Raw genomic sequence first — 19,364 nt, forward strand, 5'->3', positions numbered from 1 at the left:
CAGAATGAGTAGTGTTGGGAAAGGGCCAAATAACCTAACAAATAGTACTATTATATATCTTCTCAATTTTCAATACACTTCATTTAATACCATCTCATTTTACTGCAGGTTTCTTCCACTGGACAGATATCTGTCTGGTTTTGTATACCACAAGAAGAAGCACCAGATTTTTTTCTCTACCCTTCATTTTCACACATCATAAAACCACTCACACTGTCTGACATCATGGACTGCTTCTACAAAAACAGTAAGTAGACACATTCCATGTGTGTTTACATACTATTTAGTCAGCATGATATACAAGAAGTCTAGTATGTGAATTATGTGATTTCAGAGTTTTACTATTGGTGTTATCTTTAGAATGTAAAGAGCTTAAACTGGATTTACTGAAACAGAGAGATAACTGAATTTCATTTTAAAAGTAAAGATTTATATTTGTGTAGTTCAATTTAAGAATGTTTTTTCTCCCTTTACTGTGTGTTAATTGCAATAGTTAAAATCAGAATGATGCTGGTAGCTCCTAAAAAAGTTTTCAGATTACAGGCACAGTTCATCTATTATACATATAATCTTCCAGAAAGAAAGTGATGTCATAAAACAATTAACAACCTCACAAAAAAGCACTTTTAACTTTAACCTGTACATTTATCTACATCAGAGTTTTCAATGCTAACATTTTCAGCCTTAACATTAAAACAGATGCCTAAAGTATGGGGGGAAAAAAGCAGAAGGAACCAGAATCAGACTTGATCTGCATTGAATACCTAAACTCACTATATTTATTCTCTTTTTCTGAAAATACCATCTAAAATCTAAGAATGGCAAAAAGGTAATGCAATGAATTTTATTTTTGCCTTATAAGTAATGGGAAGAGTATTTTTTATTCAATTTAAAGTTTTAACATCATGTAGTAGGAATTCACAAGATGATTAAAATTTTTCACAACTTTTTATGTTGCATGGCAACGAAACTTCAAAATCATAATGCACTTGTGCATTCTGCAACGCACTGGGTTCTTGAATGCATACCGTTTTTCAGTAAAGATAAGTAGAAAACCTAAGAAAATAAGTTTCTCCACTGTGCAAGTATTGCTGCATACTTGTGATAAATTGTCTTCCACTCTGGAATCTGTAAACAGGGATTCTTTTTTATGGTCCTGGGCTAATACATGTAACCACAAGAAAAGTAGAACCTAAGGTTTAGGGTAAGAAGAGTTCAAACTGTTTTAGATGTTGAAGAAACGTTTTTTTAAAAAAGAGAGAGAGAAAGAAGAAGAAAAATTAGGGAAACCAGAAGAAAATGCACTTAATAGAAATTCATTATGTTGTTTCTCTTGAAACAATTAGTGACCTTTTGCATACATTTTTTCAAGCACCTTACAAATGCAGATTTTTTACTGTGTAGCATATATTAAAGCATCTGGCAGTTTTAGCAAGAAGTGTGCCTTTTAAGCAGATATTTTGAGAGTCTGAAAAGTTGTTTTTCCTGCATTCACTTTTCGACTGTCATTAATTCAGTATATCTAAGTATTTGGGGGATGAGAGAGGAGGAGGAGCACACTTCTGAAAATCAAATTTGAAAAAGAACAGTAAGTTATAGGGTTTTTTTAAAGTATCAAGATTGGACTAATTTTTGAAAGCAGAGTCATAAACACATCGGCATTAAAACCTTCAAAAGAAGATAGCTGAAATGGAGCCCTCTTAAGGAATCACAGAGTACCAAGTTGAAAGGGACCACAGGATCACCTGGTCCAACCTTTCTTGGCAAAAGCACTGGCTAGACAAGATGGCCCAGCACCCACCAGCTGAATCTTAAAAGTGTCCAATGTTGGGGAATCCACTCCTTCCCTGGGGAGATTATTCCAATGGCTGGTTGTTCTCATTGTGAAAAATTCCCCTCTTGTGTCCAATTGGAATCTCCCCAGGAATAGCTTGTACCCATTATCCCTCATCTTTTCCATGTGACTCCTTTTAAAAAGAGAATCTTCATCTTCTTTATAGCCACCCTTTAAATACTGGAACAGCCTTCTTCTCTCAAGGCTGAACAAGCCCATTTCTCTCCACCTTTCCTCAAATTACAGCTTCCCAGTCTGTTGATCATCTTTATGGCTCTTATCTGGACTCTCTCCAGCTGGCCCATATCATTTTGGACAAAGGGACCAAAACCGAAGACACTAATCCAGGTGTGGCCTGACAAGCACTGAGCAGAGTGAGGTAACGACTTCTTTGCCTCTGCTGGTGATGCCTGTGTTAATGCAGCACAGCATCCTCTTGTCCGCCTTTGCCACATCAGCACACTGGTCACTCGTATTGAGCTTGTTGTCCAGAAGGACCCCCAGGTCCATTTCCACTCAGCTGCTCCCCAGCCAGGTAGATCCCAGCCTGTGCTGCACTCCTGGATTATGTTTTCCCAGGTGCAAGCCCTTACACTTGTCCTTGTTGAACTCCATAAGGTTGTTGTTAGCCTACTCTTCCAGCCTTTCCAGGTCACCCTGCAGGGTGGCTCTCCCATCTCTAGTGTCCACTTCCCCACTCAGTTTGGTGTCACTGGCAAAATTCACCAGGGTCCACTTGATCCCATCATCCAGATCACTTATGAAGATGTGTTTATAATTTGGAAAAAAATCACAGAATAACGATAGGCAAGTAAAGAATAGTTCAACTTATAAATATTTTTTTTTCACATGTGCCCAATGTGCACGTACATAATCATATAAGGCAGATAAGATATTTATAGATTTCTATACACTTTTATAAGAGTTGTACCAATACCCAAGGACTAAAAAATACTCAAAAATAGGTTGGAACACTATGATCTACTACTTTATACCAACACACTTTGACATTGCCTTTTTAAAATTACTTTAAGAAGTTTGTGGTCTAAAGACTTCAACAGGTAATCTTATCTGGATATATTTTTCATTAGTGAACACCTGTTTCAGAAAACATCACTATGATATTACTCCTCCAACATCTGACACTCCAAGCCATATTCACTACAAAAATTACTGTAAAATGATACATTTGTATTGTGTATCAGTATTACAAAATAGCAACCAATATTAAGATGTACAGAAAACAATATTTTAAGAAAGTACGATTCAATGCATTGAAGACTGATTTTAAAAGTCTGGACTTCTCAAGCTATAATCATTTTATTAACATGCCTTCAACTGACATTAAAGAATTTTCTCAATTTGTCTACACCATTGCCTTTTTGGCTCAGGTACACTATTTACAAATCAAATATTAACACTGGAAGGAGTCCAGTGGAGGGCTACGAAGATGATGAGGGGTCTGGAGCACCTTTCTTATGAGGAGAGACTGAGAGAGCTGGGTCTGTTCAGCCTGGAGAAGAGAAGGCTGAGAGGGAATCTCATCAAAGTTTACAAATATCTGAAGGGTGGGTGTCAAGAGGATGGGACCAGACTCCTTTCAGTGATGCCCAACCAAAGAATGAGGGGCAACGGGCACAGACTGAAGCACCAGAGGTTCCATCTGAATATGAGAAACTTCTTTACTTTAAGGGTGTCTGAGCACTGGAACAGGCTGACCAGAGAAGTTGTGGAGTATCATTCTCTGGTAACATTCAAAACCCGCCTGGACACAATCTGCTCTGGGTGAACCTGCTTTAGCAGGTGGGTTGGACTAGATGATCTCCAAGGTCCCTTCCAAGCCCAAACATTCTGTGTGACATATGATGAAATGGACAAATCTTAACAGCAATACCTTTGTCAATAAAAACTCTGCAAAAATTGTAGCAGCTCCATTAAACAATATGCAAGAGTGTTTTTTGTACCTAAGTCAGGAAGAGTCTACAAATAAAAAAGCAACTATTATGAAATTATAATATTGTACGAGATTAAAACCAGAAAGAAAAGAATTTTCTTTTGACTCTTCAAGTATGGAAAAATAAAATATATTGGTAATTTTAAGACTTTCTTCTAGTTTTACTCTTTTGTCACTCTCAATGTATTTTATTGGTGTTTTGGCTTATGAATCATTAGAAAACTGAAATGCTAGAAGTGAAAATATACGAAGGCTCTCATCTCTAAGATTTTTTTCTGATTTTTTTTTAATATTAAAAAAACCCACCTCCCCAAAAACCCTGAAAGACTCATATATATATGTATGTATTTTTGTATGTATGTATATATATACTGGAACATCCTGTCCTTCCATATGAAGTCAATAAATTATGCATAATTATTTCTAAATCTTCTAGGACAATGAGCAATTTAACCCTTAACAGCTAGAAGCAGAGAAATAAAAACATTAATTTTGATCATGTACCTTTTCATTAAAGCTCAAAGTGTGAAGACAGAAGAATAAGCTAATATCTTGCATGTATGCCTGGCAAAGTACTGGTAACCAAGCAACCAGAAGGAAACATATCAGAGAGAAAAAGCATATTTACAGTGCTAACAGTCTCTCATTTATACACAGCTATAGATACCAGTTGGAAGAGCAAAGGATCAGAAAGCAGCAAAAGCAGCAGAAAGCAGTCACTGCATATTTTTTTTCTTTTCCATTTTGTTCCACTACAGATAGTCTCTGGTTTTAATTGGATTAAGCTCACATCACAATAGCTGCCTCAACTTCACATTTTATGGTAAAAAGTAAAATACCTAAATGCTGCACAAATAGTTGCACAAATACAGAATGCATCCTGATATTATTTCCTACTTGTTTGGCTTTATAAGTTAATAAGATTCTGTAGTAGTATTGGATGTGATTTATTCACTTTTTCTGTAACATCAACAGAACCCTGAGGTGAATACATATATAATATTAAACAAATATAAGTCTGTTGTATATTTTCAGCAAGATTATTTACACCAAGACAAGTACTCACATACATAGCATGCTCAGAATTATACATTTAGCCTTTAAGTTCTTAAGATTTAGTGTAAGGTACAGTTTATTAAATCCCCAAAAGCAGTAATATTTTTTTAAAATTACTTGTCCCTTTTAAAGATACAAATGGCAAATAGGATGGTTTTCAGATATATTCATACTAAAGTGTTTCTGAGAACACAAGTCTAGCAGAAGCAATGTCTACCAATGTTTCTTCAAACTAAAGGATTCTCAAGACTTTGGAAAAAATCTTGTATTAACTTGAATTATTTATTTGGAAGGAGAGGATGGAATGAGCCACTAAATACATATTTATTATGTTCCATTTTTATTATTTTGATATCTCTATCTATTGTTTATCTGAACACAACCATTAATGCATTTATGTTGATCAAGCAGTGAAAGCAGTATTGAGCCTGGTCTTACTTACTACACCTTACTTACTACACCTAACACACCAGAACACACCACACACGGGACACGTCTTCTGATCTGGGTTTTGGCTGAGGCTATGGGGGGAAGACAAGTCTTCCCAGGGCCAATTTCTGCTTTTTCAGAGACAAACACCATGTTGAAGTATCGCTCCTATGTAGCATACATTATTTAGCACCAACATTTGTATCAAAAATAGAAATTATCTGAAGTCTACCACTTAAATGGACACAAATGACAAGAGGGATTGCTCCTAATTCCTAATAAAGATTTCTAATAAAGTTTATTTATTGCTTTGTAATCAAAATTAAAAAATACTGTAATTACACAGTCATCTAGCAGCCCAGTATATAATTTAATTTTATTTGATCACCATGATACTTGTACTCTCTATTATAATCATGTGTACAACTTAAATCATGCTCACTGCATTACAGGTTATTAACTCAAAGAAGATTTAATAACATGACAATATAACCAATCTGATTCTGAAATAAATCTTGAAAAGGCAGATTGTGAAGAGCAACAGTGAAGAAGTACAACTGGTAATTTCTAGGACAGCCAGTGGCATCAGCCACTTCTTTCAAGTGTCAGTGATATGGTAACACTTTATATACCATAATCAAAGAACAATGTAACAATCACCAAAGAAAAGATGGAAACAATATCATTATCTGTGAGAAATACAAAAGGCTACTGCTAAACAAGCTGTGCATGAGAACTGAACTTTAATACTCCATCAGTTTAAGATACGTAGATTGAAATGGAATGCAGAAGAGAAACAGTGGCACATATGTTTGTATGTTTCCTCTGTTTTCATTTCTATAGTTTATGGTATGTAGGGCTATGTTCATTCACAGAAACATAATTATTTCATGCAATGTTAGCTTAAACAGCTACTAATATTTAGAAAGAAAATGAGGGGATTTTGTGTTCCTGTTCAGACTACTGTGAAATCACAGGACTTGAACAGGCTTCATGTGGTTGTCTAGGCCTTCTTCCTTCCCAAGCAGGCTTCCCTATTCCTGCATCATTCCTGGAAGATATGTTTCTAACTTTTCATAGAATATCTTTAGTGAGAGATACTCCCCAGTGTCTTTAGAGAGGTTACTCAAAATGTTTTACTGCTCTCACGTAAGATTTTTTTTTTTCCATGTTTAACCTAAAACCTATCTCTTCACCATAAAGATGTGTTCAAGAGGAAACTGATGGCTATCATCTGATTTTTTCATAACAATAAATAGAATTAAAGTAGATGTGCACCTGGACAATAAATTACTACATCCGATTTTTAAAGAGACAAGCCTAATGAAATAATATTTTACAATTTACGACATGCATTCTACAATAGCCCACTTTTCCGTGTTGAGTGCCAAAGTTACTAAGAAAGAGATATATTATTTAATCATAAATGTTGAGAAAACTCAGTGCCAACCTCACAAAAAATATAAATATATAATATATCTAGTTACAGTTTGTTAGAACAGTGTGTTCCAATAAGGGCTTCAGTAAACCAAAGCTATACAACTTGCTGTATCATTTGAAGCATTTATAACTTTCAGTGCATTGAAGTTGCCAAGAAACACTGAGAAGCAGATGGGCATTACTGCTGTTAAAATGCAATCAGTTACACCAGAAAAGAATTGGGTCTGTCATACTTACAGAAGAAATGTTTAATATTACAGCTTCCTATTATTTAATTTCTTATTTTCATTAACAAAAAGCATAAATGAACTTCATTTTGAAAAGCCTGATTTCCTTAGAGGACTCCAATAGTGGCATCACTATTTTCATTTTATTTAGGAACATAGTCATAAAAATGAATAAGTAATAGAAAGGGCAACAGTCACCTTCACAGAATTCACAACAGCAAGCCACTTAAACTCCTGCCTCTGTCTAAAGCTTTTCTAACAGAGTGCCATGAAACAAAGCTTGATTAAAATCTTAATTTGTATAAAAAATAAAAAAACCCCAACAGCTTCAAGATGAGAACTAAATGCTAGCATTTACTTTCAGCATTCAAGACATTTCTTCTTTATATTCCATTAAAAATATATCATCACTCATCCTTATTCCCTGAACAAGCAGCCCTCACACCCACTGCAATGTAATAGTTCTTCTACATTATAAAATTTATGAGAAATTCCTATTTCAGATAAAAAATTATTATTTCAAAGTCACTATCAGTAATATAAAATTAAGGCTTACCTGAGACAAGCCTTCTATTTTTTATTACATCAACATAATTTTTCTTAACATCATTCTCACCAAAGAAGGTGCTTGGTTACTCCAAGAACATGCAATAAAGGACTTCCAAATGGCCATGACATTTTGACTCCACTGTTTAATTAAGGTTTAATTTGACATTTTTGAATGGATATTTTATGGATTATCTTAAAATACTACCATAAATGTTGAAATTGTCTTACCAGTATGGACTGCATAGAAGGTTACAGTGATTCGGAACACACATAGGAAATCAAATGTCTAAATCGACATGCTCACCATACAGTTTAATGACTCTCATTCCAATTATACAACTTTATTCTGTTATACCAACAGAATGTTCATGGTATCTTTAATTTCAGAAGTAGATCACCTGATCAAAAGAAACTCTGCTTTGTAACAGAGGGTACATTTTGTACTCAGTCATCCTCATTTGGACTAGTTTCAAAGCAGAGATTGTTCACCAAGGTGTTTCTACAGATTGTAGCATCTCTTTGGCTGTTGGAGGTAAATGTCATCTTTAATTAGTTAAACAAACAGCATTTCTTTTCTCCTAAGCAGAAAATGTTGTCAGCCATAATACAGTTAAGGTATTTTTAAATATATTTAAGATTTTTTTGGCGTGTTTTGTTACTGACATAACAGGAAAGTGGATGATGGAGAGGGAAGTGTCTCTGAAGCATGAATATCTCTCCATAGATTCACTGAATGATAGTAAAACAAATAAACGCACTCCAATGTCTTTTAAGTGTCTGAACTAATACACAAAAGTCTCAAAATATTATTAGTATCTCACTGATTGATAAAGTGTATTAAATTGCCCTCATTCCTCTGATCTGTTCCTAAAGGTACTGAAAGAGTATGTGGTTGGTTCATAGGTCCCATTTTTTCCTAGAAGGTGTCACTTTCAGATTTCCTGGATCAGCCAGATAAAAACTGAAGCACACAGATAACAGTCAACTTCTGTAGTGCAAGACTTAATTTCTTATATTTGTCTTTGCTAAACTGTGCTCCATGATACTGTAAATACCCTTCCCAGCCCCTCACAACCAGGGGGGAAAAAAGAAAAAAAAAAAAAAAAGAAGCCTCTTGGCTAGCTACCCCCAAAAAAATCAATTCAAACTGTAAAACAAAAGGTGACTGGAAAGATGCACCATCCTGTAAAGGCAGGTCAAAGAAACCGCCTCGAGAGACAAAGGACAGAAGAACAAAACTGCCACCTGCATATGCAGCCAATTCCATCTGAGGGTAGAGCTTCATGGAACCCTTCTCCTTTCAAATACCCAGCAGGAAGCAAAGCCTCACAATTCCGAAGGTACTCGAAGGCTCTGGACAAACAGAATCACAGCTTAACTCCCTGTTTCTTTTCATCACACAATTGCTCACGTCTCTGTCAGAGACATTGTAACCGAACAGATGTATTATTTTGCAAGTGTTGAATTTTAATGTTTGGTTCTATTTTAAAGTGACAATCAACAGGATGGGTTTTCCCAAAAAGTAGTTCTGTGAAGCATACTAGAATCAAATGTAGAGGGTGCATGCATTAGGCAAAACAATGGGAATGGGCAATCCAGTTCAGTGATAACGCAGCTGTGTATCTGTATCAGCTCAGGAAAGACAAATGTCCCAGTCCTACAGGTACTGCAACCTCAAGATGTGGCCTGAGGCTTCCTCTGTGCTCCTGCACAGCCCCATTGTCTCACACCCAGCTCCTGAGGTCCATGTGTCTTTAGTCTGCAAATCTTTTATTTTCTACCCAAATATGCTTCATACATGGGCTGACAGAAGGGTATTGAGAGAGCAGATTTTAGCTGTCAGTATGCAGGATGCTTGCAATGTGACAGGAGATCATGCAATGAATAAGAGAAGCATGACTCTTGTGCTCCCCTCTGAGACCTGACACTTAATTCCTTAAAAATGTGGCTCAGATAGGGCATAAAGCATGCTATTCATAATCCAACTGACAAATACATTAATACATTGAGTCACTCAAAAAAAGCACATAGTGAAAAAACAGCCTAATATTTTCATAATTCCCCAGCTGAACAGAAATGGAAAAATAATTACACTCAGGTACTATTATATAACTAGATAATTATTAAAAGCCACGGCGTCTTCCTTACAGTACATTCCAAGGCCAGACATAGAAAGGAGGCTGGGCCACTAATCAACAGCTAAAGGTACAAGGAACACTTTTTGACCTGTAATTTTAGTGACAAAATCAGAGTTGCAATGCTCAAATAATGTTTGAAGATGCAATTTGCATTACCCCATCACTGCTCACCAAGAGGCTAATTCTCTCCTAGGACATCTGTGTTGACAAACTTTTAAAAACACAATTCAAAAAATGGTAACTGAGCATATTAAAACACCCAGCATATAAACAGATATGTAATACATTATATATAGGTTAATTTGTCCTCCTTTTACTTACTCAAATGTTGAAGTGTAGACAGTTACTTGATGGACTATGTTTCAAACAATATCCATTATACTCTAGTCTTCTCTCCTTCCTTCCTTTAGTTCCCACAAATACAGCTTCCACAAAATCATAAAGATAAATCTGGTACCAAATATACAATCTTTCTCAAAATTCTAAAATAATTTTAAAGCTGTTCATTATTTGAGTTATGATGTGGAATCTGTCATAAATCGTTATAAAGGTGTTCTAATGTTTTGGGGTTTTTTCTTTTGTTTTTTGTTTTGTTTCGTTTTGTTTTCCCAGTTCCCAACTCTGCAGCAATAAATCCCCAGGACAAAAAACAAAACAAAACAAAAACAAAACGAAAAAACACCACAACACACCAAAAAAAACCACAAAACACACAACCACCACACATACACAAAAAAACCCACACCCTACAAAGACTATCTTCATAGATCACCTTAGAGAAAGCACCTCTTCTATGTGTTTGGGTTTTTTAACTCCACATCCTGAGAAAGAATACTGGTCCCTCCTCGACAAGTGTGCAAAGATGATAAAGCTCAACTTCCAGGATCCATTAATCAAATACTAAAGTGTCGACTAAAATGTAAAAGAACAATCTATCAACAAAGAATACCCCTTCATCCATATAAGACAATGGAAGTCATGATATGGGGAAATACAAAAGTTTCTAATATTTTCCGATGTTTTAGCTTTTCAATATGCACCCTCGATGGTGCCTTATTCATTGATATTCCCATTCCAAATGAGACCAGTCCTGGATTCCTTTCTCCTTTAGACTTTCTTGATCTACTGTTAGAACTGTTTTTTAAACTAGCCTGTGAAAGGGAATTCATTACTTCATTCATTCTTCTTATCTCTTCAAAAGGCTCCGATAGATGTGTCTAAATTGGCAAAATTATACTATTAAAATGTATAAACCAGAAAATGTTACTTAATAGATGGGACAGTAACATACATAATTAGCAAGAGTAAACTAAAATTCTAACGTTTTTTAATATTAATTTATGAATTCATTGCATAATGAGCTATATTTTATATACTGCTATAGCACTGCAGTAGTCCTTAATTGTGTCTGTCGTAATTATCAGGCAGCTCAAATTGGTTTTTTTGTCTACTGATTTCACTTCAAAATGGCCAAGCTTGTAAAACGCGTCTTTAGAAAATCCTGCATATAGTCTAAAACCAGGAAGAAATTATTTATTTTCCTACACAATTCATATATGAGAGGAGACATACAGGAAGATTATAAAAATTCTTGAACAAAACCTGTTTTTCTGCCTCTCCTGGAAGAATTCAAGAAATCATTTCTCATCCACTGGGAAACTGGCAAACTTTGTTTGTGTCCTGTACAGGATAGCCCAGCTCACTTGCAGAATATAAAAGTCCAGCTCATCTGTCACACCACAAGAAGGAGAATGAGGACCACACAAGACAACTATAAAATCACCTGAATTATGGGCATGTGTTTTTCAGACGCGTGACTATCTGCTGGGTCAGGCCTACACACGCGGCTCACAGAGACCATTCTTTACACTACAAAAAAGAAAAATACAGGAAACTAATAACCTTTCAGATAAGGCTGAAACAACAAAATTTGAGTCTAAGCTCAACTGAAGGCTGAACAACACCATTTCAGGAAAATGAATGCTTATCTATTAGAAAGCAAAGCATAAGATTTTACATTGGTGAATGTCCAAAAAGTTCTTTTAATCCCAGTAATTTACAATCATGTAGTATTGTTTAATTGAATTGTTTTTGAAATTATATTAGACATGAAGTGAGAAGAGATCTATAGCTGATTGCTTTGATTGCTTCCTGGAAACAAGCTGTACGTAGGCATTTATGGATAACCATTTTTACAATTGGCAAAATGTGGGGTTTATGAAAAAAAAACCAAAAAACAAACACAACACTGATTTCTATAATTCTATTTAATTCCTCCCTTCATAAATATATGATATTTCCACTATCTAACTGCTAATATCTTGAAGATCAACATATCACATATCTCTGGAAAAAAATATTAAGAACTTTCAGAACAACTCAGCCTAACAACCCAGATTTTGAGTTTTATGCCAGTGTTCCAAAATGCAACTGACATCAAACCTCGTCTTTCACTGCAGCTTTCATTGGCAGGAGAGAGAAATCTTTGGTGCAGAGAATTTCTAGCAAACACTTTTCACTAATGTAAGTTTAATAGCTCCAGAGAGTTGCATTACAAATTTCCAAATCAATGCAGAAAGACTATAGTTTACACATAGCCTGCAACATTAAGCTATTCCTTTCAATATTTCCTCTCAACTTTAGTGTACTATGAAGAAAAGTCACAAGCTAATATTAAGCTCAGATTCTCTTTGGCTATTTACTCAAAAGTAGGAAGCGACAGAGATGAGACACGCACTTCTGAAAGCTATGAAATCTGCAAGGGATGCAAATGTTTCCATGAATTCTTACTTATCAGAGAGAGGCCAAAATATTTTAAAATTGAAATCAAAACACAACACAGAACCTAGAAAACAACTAAGGTGAATAAACCAGTCCTGCTAAGGTTTAAAGTTAATCCTCCAGGTAAAAGAACTCCCTGAAATTCAAAGCTACATAAACTCAGGGCATGGGGTGGGGAGGGAGTAAAAGTAGAAACTAACAGAAGATGACAGGAGAACAAACACAGACTTCTGTAAAACCTAGGAAAACAGGTGCAATTTGCAACTACCATCATGACGCAAGTTTTTAAAAGTAATTTCTTTATTCAGGACTTGAGTGCTTTCTTGCAACATTTCTAGGTTTTTGGCTGTAAAATCCAATAGTCAGTTGGAAACAAAACAATCCAAAATCCATTTTGTGCATATGATTTTAAAAACATAACAGAAAATGGCTAGAAGTTAATCAGATTCTGGGACAGAAGAGGAAAATACTTTAAAAAGCAAAGCAATAAAAGGACATAAAGTGTTTGGACATAGGAACTCCAGGTTGAATATTTCACCTGTCTAGAATCAAACAGCCTGTATCAAAGGCATTGATGAACTTTTAAAAAACTATTTGTATTTTTCAGTTGAGAAGTACACACAATCTTTCTTTACTGTACGATACCTTAAACAAATACTTTCTAAATAGGATGGTTAAATTAGATTTGTATATTCAACATTTAAATATGATTTTCCTTTAAAAATTTCCTTTGAAATTAATAGCTACACTTACTACAGACCACTAAAATAAAATCAAATGAGTCTTTCTTTTGAAGTTACATGTTGTTGCTGAGGTTTCTCAAACATCAGTCAAAAGAAGGGCTACAAACAAATGTATAAATACCTGCAATTAGATGTTATTACAGTGAAGAAGTTACACAGATGAACTATAGAAGAACATAGTAGCTTCACTTTTAAGTAATTTTATGTCAACGAAGACTTTAATTCAAAGTAAAATAAAAACAATAAGCGACTAAAAAGCAGAAATAAGTTTGTTTTCTTCTAATTTATGAGTAACAATACTACAAAGCAGTTTCTAAAATTGTATAAAGTACTGTCACAGTGTTGTCTCCTATGTCCAAAAAGGCATCATTTTGTTTTAGGGGCAAGTATCTTGCACTACATTTGGCAACAAGATTGTTTAAAGAAAAAAAGCAAACAGAAACCCCACGAATCCTCACAAATCTATAATTTGTAATTATTCAGGGCACAAAGTTTGTGTTGTGCTTAGTAAATTTACCTGAAACTAACGTTTCTAAAAATAACACAATCCATTTGGGTGAACCACTCGTTACAGAGAATAGAGCAGATGCAAATTCTGTAACTGCTCAGGTGGGTTTTCCAGGTTAAACAATCTCCAGATTTCAAAAAGCTGCATTAACGTTATACACAATCCCCCGCTAAAACTCTAAGACAGGAACTGTATCTACAATGAAAAACTGACTTTTTTCAATACTGGCTTTTGTTCATACTCTCCCCTCTCTACTTCTTTCATTTGAAAAATCATCTATCATCTAATATAGCTAGTCTTTATTTAACATAAAATTAACTATGAAAGTATTGAAGATGTCAAATGCTTATTTCTTAATGAGATATGAAATTCTCTTATTAAAAAGTTTATTTTTTCTTACTTGCCAGAGAAGCACCATGTTCACATGAACCTTTTAACTAACAGGAACAGATGGGTCTAACTGGATACAGGCATGACAGAGCATTGCAGTAGAGCAAAGAACATGTTGATTTTCATACCTCTGGCAGATGGGAACCAGTCAAAATTAGTTTTAAACTAAAAATATTTTGCTACTTCTCAGTAAAAATGAAAAAAACCCACTTAAAACAATGCATTATTTTATACATGTGGTCACAGATCAGACAGACAAGAGCAGCTTTCAAAAAGTTGGTACTGTACATTAAAACCAATTACATAGGCTTACTGTATGTAATTTTTAAGCCTGTGGAAAAACTACAAATGCCTGAAAACAGTAGCTTATAATGGAAGTGCTGACACAACCTTAACTACAGCAGGAAATGTGCTGCTATTATGAAGTTGTTATGGCAACTGGAATGATCAAGTTGGGAGAGAAAGAGGAAGAGTGCACATAAGCAAAACTTAAAAATCGTTGACACACAAACTCTTCAGAAATTTGTGGTCACCACATTACCACTCCTGACCTTTACATGAAAAAAATTAACTGCAAAACTTCCCTTTCACACAGGTACGATGAGAGAGGTTCCACATTAGTGTAAAATTCAATCCAAGGTCGTAATCCATCTGGTGCATGCACATATCAATAGTTACAAAAATAAAGTCAGTTGAAAGATATCTGGACATGATGAGCATGTATTCATCAGATATCATAGGTTAAACCACAATTATGTAAAACTGTTCTATTTTTCTATGGTTTCATAATTTGTTACTGATGTTTATAGTTTAGTAATTTGACTGAATCAAAGACAGCACGTTCACAAATACTGGGCCATTAATAAAATGTGATTAAAAATATAATAGAAGCCCATATGTTTGTGAAACAGTCATTACTTTCCCTAACACTGTGTTAGACAAAAGCAGAAATCTTCAGATGCTTCCAATATTAAAATAATGGGAAATAACATCGCAAGGCTGTCACTTTTTAATGCATAAAAACACATGAAGTATAATTTATAAACCACATTAATTAAAACCTGTGCCAGCACACTTGGTACCTTTCTCCATAAACATTTTCTAGCTAAATTGCAAGTATTACTCTAGTAAAATTTCCCTGAATAAAATTTCCAACAAAATATTAGTAGCAAACAACAATCTTAGAAATGTTAAATCATCATTATTACAGATTTTTACTAAAGCTTTCTGTCCAAATACATATACTAGTTGCACTTCCACGAGAAAAGCGGGAAACAAATCGTCTTTCTTCTCAAAGGATTTCACATTAAAGCCACTTCGTCTGAAGTCTAAACTTGATGCCACAACTAAATTCTAGGCAACACAAAAGCCCTCAGATGTCTGACATGATAAGAGTTGTACTAAGTACTTCCATTCACTCATTTCCTAGGTAAAAAAAACTCATTTTCGTCTAAGCTATCTCAATCCACTTCTCTTTTGAGTTTGTTGTTCTAAATCAGTTTTCAGACTACACGGAAGGCTCATTATATGAGGAATAGTCTCATTCTAGGAAATGCAAAAGTATCTATTTTAACTGAGAGCTAGCAGATATTCCTGATAAATTCAAAATAATTTTAAGAATCAGGTTGTCATGTTTTTAAGTTTAAGTCAAAAATTACTCAGTGTTAATTATATGATTGATTGCAAAATTTTAAAACTTTGAAGACTGTTTTCATTTATATAGACATTTATTGATTTTTCTTTAAGAAATGTACAATGTATTCTATATTGATCACTGAAAATTACAGTTTTGCAGATACATTTAATTTAGCTGGGAGATATTCCACTGAAGTAAGAGATTTAATCTGCAATAACAAATCATTATTGATATGAGGTCACAACAAACCCTCCCCCCCGCAAGAAAAAAAAACTGAAGAAAGAACAAGGCTGAAGAGTAAGTAGAAAAATAATTTTGTTCACAAAAGCAAGAACTACTTTCAGGCAACAAAAGAAGTGGCAATAATGATGATATTTTCTTCAAAACATCAGCTCTTCAGCAATTCAAAATTTCTAATAAATACACCAGTTTTCTCTGAAAAGCAACTAGTACAGTTATCAACTTGCTTGAAACAAGTAATCACACAGATCTATAAGCCAAATGACAACGTTCAGAAAAATGGTAAAAATGGGATTTCCATGTGCATAGCTGTTGGTTAGATAAATGATAAATACTTGATCAAATTCTCAGAAAGGAAAATACTCAGACGTGTTCTCTAACATTATGTCTTCTTTAAATTTCTTTCAAATTTATTTGCAGTACTAACATTAGTGGTTACCACACACATTTATGATTTGTAGGAACACTTCACGGAGGTATGGCTTTACTGATCACTCAGTTTTATTAGAAAAATGTTTTTCCCAATACACTTGACAAATTACTTTCATACAGTTGGGGTAACACTTGGCCTTCTAGACTTAATTAAACCATAATTATTAATAATGGACTAACACAGGCATTAGTAAACAGTTTAAAACTATTTGCAAGGCTATCAGCTTTGACACTGTAAATATAAAATCTCACTGAGATTGCAATGAAAGTTCGTCGAGCTTTTCTGTTATCAGAAAGTGATGCAAAAAACATGTCTGTGACCCAATTGAAAGGGAGCAGAGGGATGCAGCCAGTCCCCTGTGATTCCTTACTCCTGCTTTAGAGGTATGAAAACTTCATGTCAACTGACAATACTTACAGACACAAAATCCTGCATCACGCCATTTTGTGAGTGCGAGATAACTAACTGCAAGAATTAATCACATGCTGCAATGCTGACTGTCACACAGCAGACATCCAGTCACAAGACAGCCTATAGGACCTATGGAGTTTATTGCTGTGCATGCCTGAAGCTTTTGCTACTTCAGACATACCAGCAATATTGCCCACTAGAGACTTTGTTTATCCCCTTTAGTTACACAGCTCATATATATAGGTTATTCTTGTTGTAGCCTGACCAAAGAGAATATATTTTCAGAACATCATGCTAAAAATACAATTCCTCTTCTTTGTCCTGTATTCAAGGTTGAAAATTTTAACAGGCTTTGTTTTAAAAGTTTGAATTCTTAACACAAATGATCTCCTATCTTAGGCTCAGGTTGCACATTAAGATGTCAGAAACGCTGGCATCCCCTAAACTTCAACATGCTGCTTTATCCAAGTTTACCCTCATCTCCAGGTTTGAGATAGCAGAATACTTTCGATGGTAACATACAAATAACTCAGCTTCTCTAGTTAAGAAAAGGGAAAAAATGTGCTTTTTATACATATATGTGTGCGCTCAAGCACAAGTGCATATTAAAAAAGGTTCAATTATTTTGCATTTCAGGACTTCTTTTAGGGATAATCACAGAATAGTTACTTGAATGTCCTATTTTTGGATTCACAAGGGAAAAGCAGACTGAGGCTAGTGTTTGTTCTTTGTCTTCTGAAAGATTATCACAGAATCACAGAATGTTAGGGATTGGAAGGGACCTCGAAAGATCATCTAGTCCAATCCCCCTGCCGGAGCAGGAACACTTAGATGAGGATACACAGGAATGTGTCCAGGTGGGTTTTGAACATCTCCAGAGTAGGAGACTCCACAACCCCCCTGGGCAGCCTGTTCCAGTGCTCTGTTACCCTCACTGAGAAGAAGTTTCTTCTCATATTTAAGTGGAACCTCTTGTGTTCCAGTTTGTACCCATTGCCCATTGTCACCGAGAAGAGCCTGGCTCCATCCTTGTGACACTCACCCTTTACATATTTATAAACATTAATAAGGTCACCCCTCAGTCTCCTCTTCTCCAAGCTAAAGAGACCCAGCTCCCTCAGCCTTTCCTCATAAGAGAGATGCTCCACTCCCTTAATCATCTTTGTTGCCCTGCACTGGACTCTCTCCAGCAGTTCCCCGTCCTTCTGGAACTGAGGGGCCCAGAACTGGACACAATATTCCAGATGCGGTCTCACAATCTAAGAATACAAACTGTACAACAGTTATTGCTACACACACAAAGCTTGTGCCTTGTCAGATTCCAGTTACGTGGAAGGGCTTCAAAAGAATCAGCACCTTTATGAAACACTAATAAATTTAGGGCAGTCTCAGTTCAGATTAGGCTAGCAACTCCAGATATGCATTGTATGCTTGAAAACAGAAATCATGAGACAGCAAGTGTTAATATCTTTCAGAAAGTATGCCTCATTCCAGTACTTTCAGCATGGACTTTACATCATGTACCCATTGTATCCTTGGCAACTCAAGTCCTTATCTAAAGACACAAGACTGACAACCTACATTTAAAGTTACAGCCATCATATGCTGCTCATCTTGGATTTGGTCTGGAGCTAGATCAGATGCAAGCTAGAGGCCAAAGGTATTTCAAAAGTTATTTGATGTGGTATAAGGGCATAACTGTACTCATCATTATCGACTGGATAAACAAAAAAAAAAGCTTTATCCAGATGCTCTCCATCATTTCATAATAAGGAAGATGAAGACAACATTGCTGTTTCAATGAAACAAGACTAGGGCAAATTATGAGAGAGGTTCTTCATACTTTGAGCAAATAAGTACAAACCTGTAGAACTAGCCCCTTCTCCCACCATCTTTTTGGTGTGGTTCGTGTTTCACCCCAGTTCTTTCATCATTTTATCTCTTCACCACCTTCAATGCACAGAAGGCAAAAAAAGAAATAAATAAATGGTAAACATTTTCTTCTCAATAAATTGAAAAATTCAGTAAATAAGGCTCCAAGGGGAAAAAAAATGAAACTATATTCTAAGGAAAAGTTCGAAGTGTTGCATTCTTTTCCCCACAATCAGCATATGTTGCCCCTAACAACACTGCTACAGCGAAAGAAGATTTTAGCCCTCATATTTTAGGACAGATTTATGAAGGGTTTATGCTAATTAAAGAGAGTTTTTAATATATATTATTTTCTACATGTTACCCTCAAAGAACAGTTAATTAACATTAAATCAAACAATTTCAGTTTCTAAATTAATTATAAATGGATTTGTGAGTCAGAAAGCCTTTGTTTGATACAAAGTGTGTAATGAGTTCGAACACCGTCTTCATACACAAAGTCCCTTGAAAAACATTTTTATAAAATATTAAGATTATTAAGGTTTCTTTGTGCAGAGGAAAAGAGGAGTAAGGAAAAAAAAAAAAGAAAAAAAGATAATAAAAGACAAAATCCCCATGAATGCATAGGGTTAATCTGCACATTAAGTTATAAATGAAACACCACAAGATTACAGCCAGGTTCCCCAAATGAGAGGCTACACAAAGCAAAACACAAACCACAAT

The 19,364-nt window shown here is 35.1% G+C and overlaps 1 protein-coding gene across 3 annotated transcripts in view; it reads right to left on the reverse strand.

Moving 5' to 3' along the window:
- The window catches only part of AVEN (apoptosis and caspase activation inhibitor), a 101,117-nt gene that overhangs the window by 37,669 nt on the left and 44,084 nt on the right, over positions 1 to 19,364 (reverse strand). The window lies entirely within an intron of this gene.

The sequence above is a fragment of the Columba livia genome, chromosome 5, assembly GCF_036013475.1.
Source record: "Columba livia isolate bColLiv1 breed racing homer chromosome 5, bColLiv1.pat.W.v2, whole genome shotgun sequence".
In the NCBI taxonomy this organism is placed as follows: domain Eukaryota; kingdom Metazoa; phylum Chordata; class Aves; order Columbiformes; family Columbidae; genus Columba; species Columba livia.